The following is a 13,540-nucleotide window of genomic DNA, read 5'->3' as shown; positions in this document are numbered from 1 at the left end:
CCTTAAGTTTATGCAATATTCAGTAGTATGGCCAACTTGGTTAGAATGATAGGCGCAAGTGAAATCTAGCTGGACCATCGATCCTTGGGGTTAGCAAGTTGTGGTGGAAAAGCATTCATTCGATCGGCGTCTCTTAGTTTGGCAAACAACCTAGCCTTTGATTCTGGTAAAGGAGTAATTACTCTCATAGGTTTCTTTTGGGGTGCCTCATAGTTTGCTTTGGAGGTCGGTTTTGGAAAGTATGATTTTGTGATTTTGTGGGGCTTGATTATTTGGTGCCGGCATTCGGTAATTTGGCTTGAGCTTGGTTGCTAGTGTAGAAACCCCTTTGGGAGGATACCACTTACGAAACAAAAGCTAATTTCACACTTACAACATTTAGAAGAAATTTATGCCAAAAGATATTCACAAAAATATTTAATAGCGGAAATAGGCCCATGCGAAAAAGGGTTGAAAGTGCGACATTTTTTTTTTCCATTGTACCCTCCGAAAAATTTCTTAGATGAAATACAATATCAGAGTATCAATTTAAAATGGTAATGCCCTTCTCAAATAGTCAACATATTTAAGAAACTTCGTTTTGAAATTATATTTTAAATTCAACACCATTGCGGGTCTATAAGATACACGAAACTCAAACTTGTGATTATCACATAAACTAGTATCTTCCTTTCTACATAATCACAAGGCAAAATGTAAACCTAGTGTCACGACCCAACCCCGTAGGCCGTGACTAGTGCCCGAGCTGGGCACCCGTACACACCCATTAACCAGAAACAGCATACAAATAACTTATACATACAGAAAAGTGAAACGTCGCCCCAAAGCTGTCACATATATATATATACAGATCGCAGTCACAACTTTCAGCAGATGATACCGCACATAAGCCGGCAAGGCTGTCATAATATAGGGGGACGTCCAAATCACAAATCACACAGACACAACTGAACAGTGACTACCCACAACCCACACATATGTGTCTATAGACCTCTAAGAGTAATAACAGAATCATATGACGGGACAGGGCCCCGCCGTACCCCTGAAGAGACATATACATACACATATATAACAAAAGTGTCTGTACCCAAAATATAGGCTCCGGAACAAGGGAGCGCTCCAAGATAGGCCCGAATGGAAACCCTAAGCATCACCAAAACGAGTATACGCACGGGCATGAAACGCACCCCAGAAGAGGGGGTCGGTACGAAATATGTGCGAGTATATAAAACATGAATTACGATAAACGACCATAACCGAAACAAGAAGTACGAAAGTAAATGCAATATCCAAAATACCAAAATGCTTACTTGTTAAAACATAAATCATGCATGGGCTCGGGGAATATGGTCACCCTCCCGTCATTGGCGCCATAACACATCATACTCGGAATATTGCATATCTCCGTAACCCGACATATCTCCATAACACATCATAACGCCTAACACATCATAACACTGCTGATATATATATGGTACCCGGCCTTCTAGCGGGGGACTCGGGGAACCATAACACATCATACTCCGGAATATAGCATGGTGCGCACGATGACATAACCGGCCCGGGACTCGGCGAAAGATGTAACAACAGAATGCACGAGCAGAGTCGTGAGTAACCATATGCATAAAAATCATCATTACAGACTCAACAGATAAGTAGACTAACCATACTCGGGGGTCGGGATGATAGCCATATTAAGTTCGTTCTAAATGCCACTAGAACTATGTCAAGGCGGATCTTAGGGACCGTAGACATGTATCAAGCCAATCCGAGCCCGCCCATGAAAGTTACGGGCATTACTCGTTATGGAATCTTCTACGAACATATCGAAGCGATCCGAGCCCGTCTATGAAAGTTAGGGACCTTATTCGACATAGGATCCTTTAGGAACAAAACGTTTTATGCAACATTTGAAATCCAATCATACAAAAGACACAAGGACCATAACTCGACTATATTAGGAATGCTAACTTCAAGAAGTGAATAAGAATCGTAGACATGCTCGGATCTTGAGAATAGAGTTATCCCAAGGCTCGTATCATATCTTACTTACGTCTAAGACATGCCAAAAGAAAGAAAGGGTAAGCTTAACATACCTCGTCCGCGTCCTAAGCGAATCCAAATTTAAGTCTCGGCTTCTCAAGATCTACAACAACGTCGTTAGATACTAAACATTAGTCATAGGCACTTAGGAATCCAATCCTAAGCTAGCACTTTATCTACAGAAATTTGGGCAGCATTTCCCCTATAAATTCAACAACCCCGAGAATTCAACTCGGCCAAATCTTCAACAACAATACCAACAACCATATTAACAACATCAACAATTAATTCAAAACGCATTCTAACGTTAGTAACTCTTTTCTACATAATTCGACAACATTCCATTTACATTCAAATCAACCACATACAATCAAGCCAACACCAATGCTCACACATTCAAGTACTAATCCGAAACCATTCAAACGAGATTCAAGAACACTTCAAACAATCTGCACAATATTCAAAATAACCCAACCAACATAACTCCACCCGAAACCTTCCAAATTCAATAATAACAACAATAACACCTTTCTTTCCTCCAAATTCATGAACTACACCAACAATCTACACGTTAACAATATCATTCTCCTAAAAACAAGAAACTATACTAAAATCACATTAACTTCTAAAACAGCCCACAAACGATTTCAACTTCAATTTGAACCATCAAACCTTCATTTGCATCATAGAATCCACAACAATCAACAACCAAAATACTAAGTAAACTTTGTTCATCTTATCCTACCAAAAACGACCCCTATCGGCCACACACCAACATACATAATTTCATGAATTTCATCCATTTCTACACACTACAACATGCTCAAAACACCCTTAGTACATGTAAGAGAGGATTAAACCTTACCTTAGCACTTGACTTCTCAACTTGGCTATGGTTTGTGCCTTGAACTAATACTTGTTCTTGCTACCCCAACGACCACTCCATGTTGTTATACACCTTCTAAGGAGTTGAAATTCTTGAAGAAAATATTTTTTTGATCAAGATTTTGTGGCACCATATTCGGCCAGCCTTGGCCGAATTGCTCTCTCTTTGTTTTCTCCATGTTTCTCCAAGCTTCTAAGTGTGGAAAGATGACTAATTGTCTTGCTCATCATCTACTAATTACATATATAATTCATCCATGTGTACCATGCCCCACACATGGCTTGGATCAATTAAAATTAGCCAAGCCATGGGTGGGAACTCACATTACATCACACGACCAACTTGGCTTGGTTTCATGAAATAATAGCTTTCAATAATTCACTTTTAACCTCAAATTTTCCTTAATATTTCATACCAATAAAATCATAAGCAACTTATGCCTTAAAACAAAATCGGAGGTCAAAAGTCTCAACCTCGTATCCCAAAATAGTCTTGTCCTTAACTTATCGTAGTTAGCTCGGAATGTCCCAATGTACAAAATACGGGATATAACACCTAGTACATGGCATGACTTGGGTTGAAAACACACTCTAAAATAGCAAAACAAGTCATCAAGTTCAAGCTACAAGCATAAGGTCTTGTGTCCAACAAGCCTCCAAAATTTAATACATAAGTGTTACATATGGATCATGTACAAGTCCCCAAAATTTTACAAGACCTAGATGCATATGCAAATGTGATCTTCACTAAGGCTCCCAAAAAGTCTACTCCAAATGGCCATCTTCAAATCTCTTCCCGTACATTACCTACAATAGAAAACAACTATCGCTAAGCATAAAGCTTAGTGGTGTATAAACTTTGGGCTTGGAGCCATTAGATTCTCCAATTCTCTTATCCGTCGTAGGTAGCTCAATGAGATAAAAATAAATCAAGTAACCAAGTATATCGAAAGTATCAATTACCAAACCTTGATGAGTTTCAAAGTATCGATATCAATATTCGAAGGCTCAACTGTCAAGAAAGATTATATTTCAATTCAAGAGAGTTTGTCAAATAACCAATTTTCCCCAATATGTACATCATGCCATCACACCAAGCACAATCAATATAAAGATGGACGAAAGCCCCAAATCAATAAGGGTAGTCACGCAATAATCAAGAGAATCAAGAGCCATGTTGAAAGTGGCTTTCCACTCGTACTCGAAAATGGACGAAAATCCATCATCAAGGCGAAATGTAAATCCAAAGTCAAGACGGGAAAGATCTGAATCAAAAGGCATGCCGATATCGGTGACAAAGTCACCTTAACAAGAAGGACAAAGTCCCAACAAGAATTCAAAATGATCAAGCAATTCGTACAAGTGGGCGATTTAGCGAAAGTTTTGCAATACTTGAGATAATAACCATACAATGATATAAGATGAAGAGTAAGGAAATAACCCATCAAGATACTTCAAAACTTCTAGAAAATAAAGATATTCCAAGTCAAAGTTTATACACAAACCTTGGCGTTTTACCACACAACAAGTTCTACCACAACTCGAGGAGTTCAAATCGTCTACGCCATAGACCAACCAAAGTCCACTTCGTCAAACAATTCCTCTTAGCTTGTACAAGAGCATATATACCTTAAATACACAATCAAATATCTACTTAAATTCAATGGTTTTAGCATGGCAAAACTAAACATGAAATCAGTGAAAATCACCCAAACTATCAAAACGAGAATTAGGACAAGATGCCCCTCTTTATCTTGTATTGTGGCTCAGTTTCAAAGGGCTAAACTGCAGAGATACACTTTGTGGCTTTAATGAAAGTTGTAGATACATGTGTTGGGGTTTCAAAGATATTTAAATCACTCCTATAGCAGTTTTTTACTACAAGATATGCTCAAAATACTAACAGTATTACATGTAGGGTTTGCAAAACAGAAATCTGGGCAGCACCTGCCCTGTATTTCATCACCCCTTTTAGAGAAAATACAAGCAAAACTGGGTTTTGGGGCCCGAATTAAATTTGTAGGGCTATGAAATAGCTTTCTAGAACATCTTGAATCACTTAAAAATAAGCTTTTTACATGGAATTATGTTGAAAACACTAATAGCAGTCCAGTTCAAGAATGGGTTTGTAACTTACCTCAATCATGTGGAGTTGTTTGGGGCTCAACCAAAGCAAGTCTTGATGATTGATTTAGAGGATAAATATTATGATAGGAGAGAGGTTTTTGGTGTTTTATTTCCTTGGATAAAAACAAAATTTGGGGATGGTGGAGAGGATAAGAGCCAAAAGGGTATATATCTTACTTGGGATAAGGATGAAAAAAAGGGCTGCCCACTTTTATATATATCTAATCCATTTAATAAATTACTAAGACAATCATAGTAGGAGTAGTTTATATAACTACGCCATAACACTTCAAACAAGTTTCAAATATCAACAAGTTCATATTCAGGAAGTGCGAAGTAAAATATACCCTTACTATTAAGATATGGTCAATCAAAAATTTAAGAGTTAGCTTAAAAAAAATTCGGGTTGTTACAACTATCCCCCACCTTAAGAAATTTTATCCGAAAATTTACCTTATACTAGCCTCAAAACAACTGTGGATATTGAATTCGCATATCCTCTTCTCGCTCCCAGGTAGCTTCTTTGCCAGAATGACTTCTCCAAAGGACTTTTACTAAAGGAATTTTCTTGTTTCGAAGCTCTTTTGTCTCATGCGCTAAGATTTGGATAGGTTCCTCTTCATATGTCAAGTCAGAGCTGACCTCAATGGATTCAACAAGAAGAACATGAGATGGATCTGAGCGATATCTTCTAAACATAGAAACATGGAAGACATTGTGGATCTTATCTAACTCCGGTGGAACAGCTAGCTTATATGCAACTGGACTAACTCTCTCAAGTACTTCATATGGTCCAAAATCGAGGACTAAGTTTTCCTTTTTGGCCAAATCTCATAATCATCTTCTATGGAGAAACCTTTAAAAATACCTTATCTCCCACTTGATGTTCAATTTCACGCCTCTTAAGATCAGCATAAGATTTTTGTCTATCCGAGGCAATTTTTAGGCAATCCTTGATGATTTTTACCTTATCTTCAATTTGTTGCACAATCTCAAGACCAACCAATTTTCTTTCACCAACTTCACTCCAACAAAGAGAAGTTGTACACTTTCTCCCATATAATGCTTCGTAGGGAGGCATGCCAATACTTGATTGGTAGCTATTATTATAACTGAATTCTAGCAAGGCTAGGTGTCTGTCCCAACTACCCTCAAATTCCATAATGCAAGCTCGAAACATATGTTCCAAGATTTGAATCACCCTCTCGGGACCGTTTGTACGTAGGGATGGGAAAGAAGTACTAAAGGTGAACCTAGTGACCAAAGCTTCTTGCAAGCTAGTCCAGAATCTGGATGTAAACCTTGGGTTTCAGTCAGATACAATAGAAATAGGAACTCCATGCAGCCTCACAATCTCATTAACGTACAATTCTGCTGAACGTTCAAGTGGGTAGCCCATTCTGATGGCCAAGAAATGAGCACTTTTGGTTAGCCTATTAACTATAACCCAAATTGCATCATGATTTCTTTGAATGCACGGAAGCCCAGAAAAAAATTCCATAGTTATTCTTTCCCATTTCCACTCAGGTATCGATAAGGGTTGTAACAAACCAGTTGGGACTTGATGCTCGGCCTTTATTTTTTGACAAACTAAGCATTTAGAAATAAATTCCGCAATGTCCTTCTTGATTCCATTCCACCAGTAGTGTTCTTTGATGATTTGGTACATTTTAGTACCTCTAGGATGCATTGAATATGGTGAAGTATGTGCTTCATTCAAAATTTCTTTCCTCAAGTTGTCATCTTTAGGAACACATAACCTATGTCGATAAAATAGAATACCATCCTCCCTTAACTTAAAATCAAGCTTTCCACCAGATTGAACTTCTTTGATCAATTTCATAAGCTTCTCATCTAACTTCTGCGCTTCTTTCACCTATTCAAGTAGAACTGGCTTGACTTGAAAATTAGCAACAATAGAGCATCAGAATTAAATGCAAGACAAGCATTCATGGCTCTCAATTCAAGAAATACAACCAAAGGACTTAGAGACAAACTAGCAAAGGCTTTGCGACTTAGAACATCTGCAACCATATTAGATTTACCCAGATGATAGTCAATGATACAGTCATAATCTTTAATGAGTTCAAGCCATCTACATTGTCTCAAATTCAACTCTTTACGTACCCAAGTACTTCAAACTCTTGTGATCACTAAATATGTGACACTTTTCGCCATATAAGTAATGCCTCCAAATTTTCAAAGCAAACACTATGGCAGCGAGCTCAAGGTCATGAGTAGGATAGTTCAATTCATGTGGTTTCAATTTTCGAGAGGCATACGCAACCACTTTCCCTTCCTGCATCAGGACACAACCCAAACCATGATGAGAAGCATCACTATATATCACATACTCTTTCCCTTCAGTTGGTAGAGTAAGTATAGGAGCTTGTGTCAATAAGGATTTGAGCTTTTCAAAGATCTCTTGGCATTTGTCATCCCATACGAACTTGGCATCCTTCCTCAAGAGTTTAGTCAAAGGAGAGGCTATAATGGAGAAGCCTTTGACAAACCTTCTGTAGTATCCCGCTAAGCCCAAGAAACCTCTTACTTCAGTTGGAATTTTAGGGGGTTTCCATTCAACAATAGCTTGAATCTTACTAGGATCAACCTTCACACCTTTCGCTGACACAACATGTCCCAGAAACGCCACTTCACCAAGGCAAAATTCACATTTGGAAAGCTTAGCATAAAGCCTTTTCTCTTCCAAAATTTGCAAAACAATCCGGAGATGCTTTTCATGATCTTCACTATTCTTGGAATATATTAAAATATCATCTATAAAGACCACCACAAATTGATCAAGATAAGGCTTAAACACGCGATTCATCAGATCCATGAATGTTGCAGGAGCATTCGTCAACCCGAATGGCATCACCAAAAATTCATAATGACCATATCGAGTCCTAAAGGCAGTTTTAGGGACATCTTGTTCACTTACCCGCAGTTGGTAATACCCCGACCTCAAGTCAATTTTTGAGAACAACCTAGCTCCCTTTTAGCTGGTCAAATAAATCATCAATCCTAGGTAGTGGATATCTATTCTTAATTGTTACCTTGTTCAGTTGCCGTTAATCAATACAAAGCCTAAGAGTTCCATCTTTCTTTTTCACAAATAAAACAGGAGCTCCCCAGGGAGAAACACTTGGGCGAATAAAACCTTTCTCAACAAGTTCTTGCAATTGAATTTTTAACTCCTTCAATTCTGCTGGAGCCATTCGATAAGGAGTTATAGAAATAGGAGTAGTTCCAGGAATAACCTCTATTGGAAATTCAACTTCCCTTTCCGGGGGTAATCCAGGAAGATTTTCAGGGAAAACATCAGGAAATTCACATACAACAGTATATCCTTAAGGCTTGGACTTTCTAGGTGTGTATCAAATATATTAGCAATATAAGCTTCATAACACTGACTAACCATCTTTCTTGCCACAACTGCAGAGATAATTTTAGATGTCAATGATCTTTCACATTGAACAATGATGTGTGAAAATTAAGGAGCTCTAAAGGTCACGTGCTTCGACCAACAATCAACTACCGCATGGTATCTATGAAGCCAATCCATACCGATGATGACATCATAGTCTTGGAAAGGCATTTCAATCAAATCAACAGGGAAGACTAGATTTTGAATCACCAAGGGACAACCTCGATAGATTTGATTACAAACAACCCGTTGACCCAAAGGACTTTGGAACCATGTCTGCTCCATCTTGGTCATCCCTCTATCTCATAGCATAAGCTCGTGTTATAGCTCTTGACCCACTAGCTTGATTGGCTCCACCTGCACCTGTTGCTTATGTGTTTCTAGATCTTGCACCTTTATTCCTTTGAGAAGGAGTGGTAATAGGTTTTACGAACTGAGCCTTCCGTACGCAGAGAAGAAGTAGGGTTAGGATTAGCACAATCTTTAACTTTATGATCGAGGCTCCCACAATTAAAACAAGCACCAGAAGCTCTCCTACAAGTACCAGAGTGATTCTTTCCACATTGTGCACAAGTGGGTATACGAGTATTGCCTTGGCCATAGCTTGCCCTTCTTGCGAAGAGAGAAATTTGATCTATTTTGCTTATGCGGGCTGACTTGTGAACACCACCGGCTTTGGAATTGTCAAACCTTCCCCTTTTAGATGGACCTCCTAAATCTGCATCAGCTTTTCTGAACTTGTTTTCATTTCTACTAGTTTGTTCCTTGTCGGTCCTTTCCCAAGTAAGAAAAGCTAAAACTAATTTACAAAAGTTTTCATGTTGTAGGACCGCCACAGATTTTCTGATGGAATTATTCAAACCATCTTCGAATCGCCTGCATTTATCTTTTTTCGTTATTAATAATACCACTTACATAATGAGAAAGCCTGAGAAACTTCTGTTGATATTCAGCAATAGACATACTCCGTTGCTCTAGGTTCAAGAACTCCTTTTTCTTTGCATCATGATAAGCAGGTGGGACATACTTCATAAGAAATTCTTTCACAAAATCATTCCAAGTAAGAACAGGAGGTTTTTCCTTGGCATTCGGTACACTTACCCGTGAGTCATAAGCATCTTTTTGTAACAGTGAGACAAAGACACTTAAATTTGGCAGCGTCTGAACACTCTAATTACTCAAATACTTTTTCCATGCACTCCAACCACTGCTCGGCATCCGTAGGATCAACAGTGCCTTCAAACTCAACTCCACCCATTTTTCTTATTTTCTCAAAGTTCATTTCATTAGGGTCAGGCATTCTTCTAGCCATGTGACGAAAGAAATTAGCCATTTGTTGAAAAGAAGGATCAACAGCAGGTACTATGACTCATTTGAGGATATGGCCTAACTCTTGTAGCTTGATTATTTCCCACTTCAGATCCACTAGTACGAGGAAGATTAGAATCAGAAAAATGTTGTCCAACCCCTTCTTGTAAGTGAGGTTGGGCATTAGAGTTATTTAAACCCTCACGAGGGGCTTCCATAGGTTTATTAGAGGAAGAAGAGGCCATAACTTAATTCCTACATAAGGGAAGATCACATTGCATTAGGGACATGTACATGATGCATATGCGCAATACACTCCACAAAACATGTTAAAAACAAGGAACAAGTATACCAACTAGTCACAACAAAAGTCCTAGAATCACAAACCTAGGCTCAAATACCAAAACTTGCAAAGATCTCCTTTGGGAGGATACCACTTACGAAACAAAAGGTAATTTCACACCTACAACGTTTAGAAGAAATTTATGCCAAAATACAATCACAAAAATATTTAATAGCGGAAATAGGCCCATGCAAAAAAGGGTTGAAAGTGCGACATTTTTTTTTCCATTGTACCATCGGAAAAATTTCTTAGATGAAATACAATATCAGTGTATCAATTTAAAATGGTAATGCCCATCTCAAATAGTCAACACATTTAAGAAACTTTGTTTTGAAATTATATTTTCAAATCAACACCATTGCGGGTCCATAAGATACACGAAACTCAAACTTGCGATTATCACAGAAACTAGTATCTTCCTTTGTACATAAATACAAGGAAAAATGTAAACCCAGTACATGGCATGACTTGGGTTGAAAGCACACCCTAAAATAGCAAAACAAGTCACCAAGTTCAAGCTACAAGCATATGGTCTTGTACATGTCCAACAAGCCGCCAAAATTTAATACATAAGTGTTACATATGGATCATGTACAAGTCCCCAAAATTTTATAAGACCTAGATGCATATGCCAACGTGATCTTCACTAAGGCTCCCAAAAAGTGTACTCCAAATGGACATCTTCAAATTTCTTCCCGTACATTACCTACGATAGAAAACAACTATCGCTAAGCATAAAGGTTAGTGGTGTATAAACTTTGGGCTTGGAGCCATTAGATTCTCCAATTCCCTTATCCGTCATAGGTAGCTCAATGAGATAAAAATAAAAAAATTAACCAAGTATATCGAAAGTATCAAATACCAAACCTTGAAGAGTTTCAAAATATCGATATTAATATTTGAAAGCTCAAGTGTCAAGAAAGCTTATAATTCAATTCAAGAGAGTTTGTCAAATAACCAATTTCGCCCTATATGTACGTCATGCCATCGCACCAAGCACAATCAATATCAAGATGGACGAAAGCCCCAAATCAATAAGGGTTGTCACATAATAATCAAGAGAATCAAGAGCCATGTTGAAAGTGACTTTCCACTCGTACTCGAAAATGGACAAAAATCCATCATCAAGACGAAATGTAAATCCAAAGTCAATATGGGCAAGATCCTAATCAAGAGGCATGCCGATATCGGTGACAAAGTCACCGTAACAAGAAGGACAACGTCCCAACATGAATGCAAAATGATCAAGAAATTCGTACAAGTGGGCGATTTAGCGAAAGTTTTGCAAATCTTGAGATAATAACTGTTCAATGATATAAGATGAAGAGTAAGGAAATAGCCCATCAAGATACTTCAAAACTTACAGAAAATAAAGATATTCCAAGTTCAAGTTTATACACAAACCTTGGCGTTTTACCACACAACAAGTTCTACCATAACTCGATGATTTCAAATCGTCTACGCCATAGACCAACCAAAGTCCACTTCGTCAAACAATTCCTCTTAGCTTGTACAAGAGCATATATAACTTAAATACACAATCAAATATGTACTTAAATTCAATGGTTTTAGCACGTCGAAACTAAACATGAAATCGAGAAAATCACCCTAAACTATCAAAACAGAATTAGGACGTACTACTATCTTGTATTGTGGCTCGGTTTCAAAAGGGTAAACGGCAGAGATAGACTTTGTGGCTTTGAATGAAAGTTGTAGATACATGTCTTGGGGTTTCATAGAAATTTAAATTACTCCTATAGCAGTTTTGTACTACAAGATATGCTCAAAATACTAAAAGTACATGTAGGGTTTGCAAAAAAATGGCGCAAAGACCGCCCCGCACTTCATCACCCCTTTTCTAGTAAATACAAGCAAAACTGTGTTTTGGGGCCTGAACAAAAATTGTAGGTCTGTGAAATAGCTTTCTAGAACATCTTAAAACTAAGCTTTATACAAGGAATTATGCTGAAAACACTAACAACATTGCAGTTCAAAAACGGGCTTGTAACTTACCTCAATCGTGTGGAGTTGTTTGGGGTTCAACCAAAGCAAGTCTTGATGATTGATTTAGAGGATGAATATTATGAGAGGAGAGAGGTTTTTGGTGTTTTATTTCCTTGGAGAAAAACGAAATTGGGGGGTGGTGGAGAGGATAAGAGCCAAAATGGTATGTATCTTACTTGGGATAAGGATGAAAAAAAAAAAAGGGCTGTCCACTTTTTTATATATCTAATCCATTTAATAAATTACTAAGATAATCATAGTAGGAGTAGTTTATATAACTACGCCATAACACTTCAAACAAGTTTCAAATATCGTCAAGTTCATATTCAGGAAGTGCGAAGTAAAATATACCCTTACTATCAAGGTATGGTCAATCAAAAATTCAAGAGTTAGCTTAAAACAAAAATTCGGGGTGTTACAGCTAGGTGCTGGTATTTGATAATTTCATTGTGGGGCTTGGTAGCCAAGTTGTGCGTAGCACACAGACATTGGGCTATATTGGGGTGAAGTGGTTATATAGCTAGTCGGTGGAGGCGATTGGTAGTTGTCTTGATTTTTGTGGGTTATCTCTTTTCCTCGGCTTTTTGGGCTAGTAGCTCTAGAAACATAAGCTACATCTTCTTTGTTCTTTTTGCCACTCATGGCGCCACACGCGCCTGATCTATTTAATACACTGACAATCCTGCTGGTCTTGAGGCCATCTTCGATGTTTTCTCCAACAGCGACTAAATCTACAAAGGAGCTTCCGTTCAAAGTTATCATTTTATCAAAACAGTCAGCTTCTTGGTACCGTATAAATGCAGCTACTAGGTCAGCTTCAGTCATAGGTGGTTGCATATGCGCCGCCCCGTCTCTCTAGTGACTAGCATTTTCTCTGTAGGTATCAGTCGATTTCTGATGAATTTTCTCCAATGAGAAGCGATCAGGCACATTTTCCACATTGAAACAGAATCTTTCCATGAATGAACTTGTCATCTCTTCCCATGTCTTCCATCGACTGATGTCTTGTTAGATTAACCACTCTATAGCTATTCCTAATAGACTTCGACTGAATAATCTCATGAGCAAAGCTTCATTTCCACCATTTCCGACCAACTGGTCGCAATAAGCTCTTAAGTGGGCCCTGGGGTTGCCCGATCCATTGAAATGGTCGAATTTGGGAATTTTGAAGCCTTCTGGTAGACCCAAGTTCGGATGTATCCACAAATCAGAGTATCTTATCCCCTCTTTCTTTTTATAGCTACGTTCTAGTTCAGTAATTTTCTTCCCCATCTCTTTCTCGATCTTGTCTATTCTTGCTTCAAAGAACATTTCCATGTTCTCTAGTTTTCGCTAGGAGTCAATATGGGTGACATGGTCTTGGAAAGTGACATTCGGTTACACAGGGCGGATTAAAGGAATTC

General features: G+C 38.2%; 1 long non-coding RNA gene across 2 annotated transcripts; it reads right to left on the bottom strand.

The window, feature by feature from the left end:
* Positions 1-3,569: 3,569 nt before the first annotated feature.
* Positions 3,570-12,247, bottom strand: LOC132042905 (uncharacterized). 2 transcript variants are annotated; one of them, XR_009411622.1, is made up of 3 exons: positions 12,147-12,247; positions 4,434-4,557; positions 3,570-3,735 (listed from the first exon to the last, which is right to left on the bottom strand). It is a non-coding gene; the product is annotated as an uncharacterized LOC132042905 (long non-coding RNA). The 2 variants fall into 2 exon arrangements; XR_009411623.1 differs by lacking the exon at positions 12,147-12,247 and adding an exon at positions 5,066-5,154.
* Positions 12,248-13,540: the final 1,293 nt, after the last annotated feature.

Source organism: Lycium ferocissimum, unplaced genomic scaffold (genome assembly GCF_029784015.1).
Source record: "Lycium ferocissimum isolate CSIRO_LF1 unplaced genomic scaffold, AGI_CSIRO_Lferr_CH_V1 ctg19155, whole genome shotgun sequence".
NCBI classification, from domain to species: domain Eukaryota; kingdom Viridiplantae; phylum Streptophyta; class Magnoliopsida; order Solanales; family Solanaceae; genus Lycium; species Lycium ferocissimum.
Note: the sequence above shows the minus strand (reverse complement) of the source record. Positions and strands in the feature narration are given on the sequence as shown.